A 2397-nucleotide genomic window follows, 5' to 3' on the forward strand; every position below is an offset into this window, starting at 1 on the left:
GTACTTAGCACTTGTGATTAGCCCTGCCCTTAAGGAAGCTTATATTCTATTAGGTGTAGACAAAGTGGGAAGGTCAAAGTGCCCATATAGAAGAAGATGCAAAATGAATATAAGATGCTTTGGGGAATGAGGGCATCGGATATGGAGGAGCTTCCATGTTGTTGGTCTGCATGGAAGAGAGGGAGTGCCTCAATGGGAAGTCTTTATACACATGAAATCATGGTTCTAGACACACACACACACACACACACACACACACACACACCATCCACAGACTTTCTCTCTCTCTCTGTGTATATATATATATATATATTATATATTCCCCATATACATACCCATACTACTATATATAATGTGTGTATATATGTGCACACACAAGCATACATTTATATATTTATATATACACCTATACTTATATCACATAACAATCACACATATATACACAAACATGTACCTCCACATACATCTACACACCCATAACCACTATGCGTGTGTGTGTATATACACATATATCTACCTATACTCATACCATAATATACACACATGTACACACCCATACATGCACACATATTGTCCCCTATACATACCCATATCCTTACATACATCTCATGATACACACATATATGCCACAAACATGGGGCTATTATTATCCTTACTTTACAGATGAGAGTACTAAGACTTAGCTACATTAAGTAACTCAAACATGATCACATAGGTAGTTAAGGGTTAGAGGTAGAATTTGAACCAGTCTCTTCTTGGTCCTAAGGCCAGGACTCTGTCGTTCTTGAGGGGAACTGTGACATAGTGGATATCTTGCTGGGCTTGATGTCAGGAAGGCTCAGGGTGAATTTTAACCTATATGACCTTAGGCAGATCACATAATGGAAGTAAGCCTCGGTTTCCTCACCTGTAACATGGAACCTACCTGATAGGATTGTTGTGGGAACAATGGATGGAAAGTTGGAAGAAATTTAAGAGACCATCAAATCCAGTCTCCTTCATTTTACATATGAGGAATCTGAGGCAGAGGGTGGTTAAATGACTTGTCCAGGGTCACAAAGCTAATAAGTCTCTGAGTCAGAATTTGAACTTGGGTCTTTCTGACTCCACACTCAGAACTGTTTCCACTGTGCTCCCTAAGCAGGTTTCATTAACCCTAAAGGCTCTATATTAATTGGACATGTTGGCCCCATGGTGGGGAGAGCACTGGACTAGGTAGACAGAAAACCCAAGCTCAAATAGTGCCAGTGTGACCCTGGCCAAGTTCGCTAAACCTCCCAGAGCTTCTATTTCCTCACCCATCACACAAACATAGCAGCTTCCTGGGGACTCATATGACATAATAATCATAACATACTCTGCGACTTGAATGCTTTATCTCAGTGGGAGATGTTCTTGTCTTCCACTTCAGCCCTATTGCCTAATTCCCCACCCCACTGGTCCTCTTTCCCCTCTCCCTGATAATCTTCCCATTCCTGAGATCAGTCTGTACACTTCCTATCTTCAAGGTATGTTCCCATGTGACACCTGACAGAGGAGGTGGAGAGAGTACATCCCCCCTTCCCCAATCCCGGTGGGGGCTCTTTCTACTCCGGGCAAACAGCACAAGGATTGTGGGTAAGGGCAGCCCAGTCAGGGCCTCCTTGGGTGATTCAGACACAGATGGGGATGCTCATCTTTAGTCCAGGTTCTTTCTGACCTGGGAAAGGGAGAATAAAGAGCAAGCTTTGGCAAAAACCTTCTACAAACTCCAGATGCTGGATCAGGCAGAAAATCCTTTTACAGAAGTGGGGGGAGGTGGGGTGTCTGACTGCTTTTCAGAGAAAAGCCAGATCTAATATTTCACTCCTAAGGATGAGCATTTTCAAAGAAAGATGAGAGCTCTATTGACTCTTAGGAGACAAATGATTAAGAAAGGAAAACCTTTCCTGCTTCCCAAATGCCATCTTTTCTATAGACCCTTATTCTGAAGCACTTGGCCCGTCTGCAAGTCCTACAGGCAATTTCCTTTTCTCAGGAGAAGAGAAAGGGAGAGCGGGGAGGACGCTACCTCTAATTTCCTAACCAAGTCAGTGGCAGATCACTTAAATACTTACTTGCCTAGGCAGCATTTGCTTCCTGTCTCATTTCCTCTTGCTATCCTGAGGCAATCTCAAACACAGAGACAGAGCAAGGCCTACAGAAACACAAGGAATCTGACAGCAGCCTCCTCCTCTGTCACACTCAGGCTCCAACTCATGGGGATGACCTAGAACTATTCCCCAGAACCCAAGAAACACGTCTGATTCATAGTGTTCTAAGTTATTCCCATGGGACACCAAATGAGAGAGAGAGAGAGAGAGAGAGAGAGAGAGAGAGAGAGAGAGAGAGAGAGAGAGAGAGAGAGAGAGAGAGAGA

Source organism: Petaurus breviceps, unplaced genomic scaffold (assembly GCF_028583685.1).
Source record: "Petaurus breviceps papuanus isolate PSGF00001 unplaced genomic scaffold, PetGlider_PUasm1.0 91041, whole genome shotgun sequence".
In the NCBI taxonomy this organism is placed as follows: domain Eukaryota; kingdom Metazoa; phylum Chordata; class Mammalia; order Diprotodontia; family Petauridae; genus Petaurus; species Petaurus breviceps.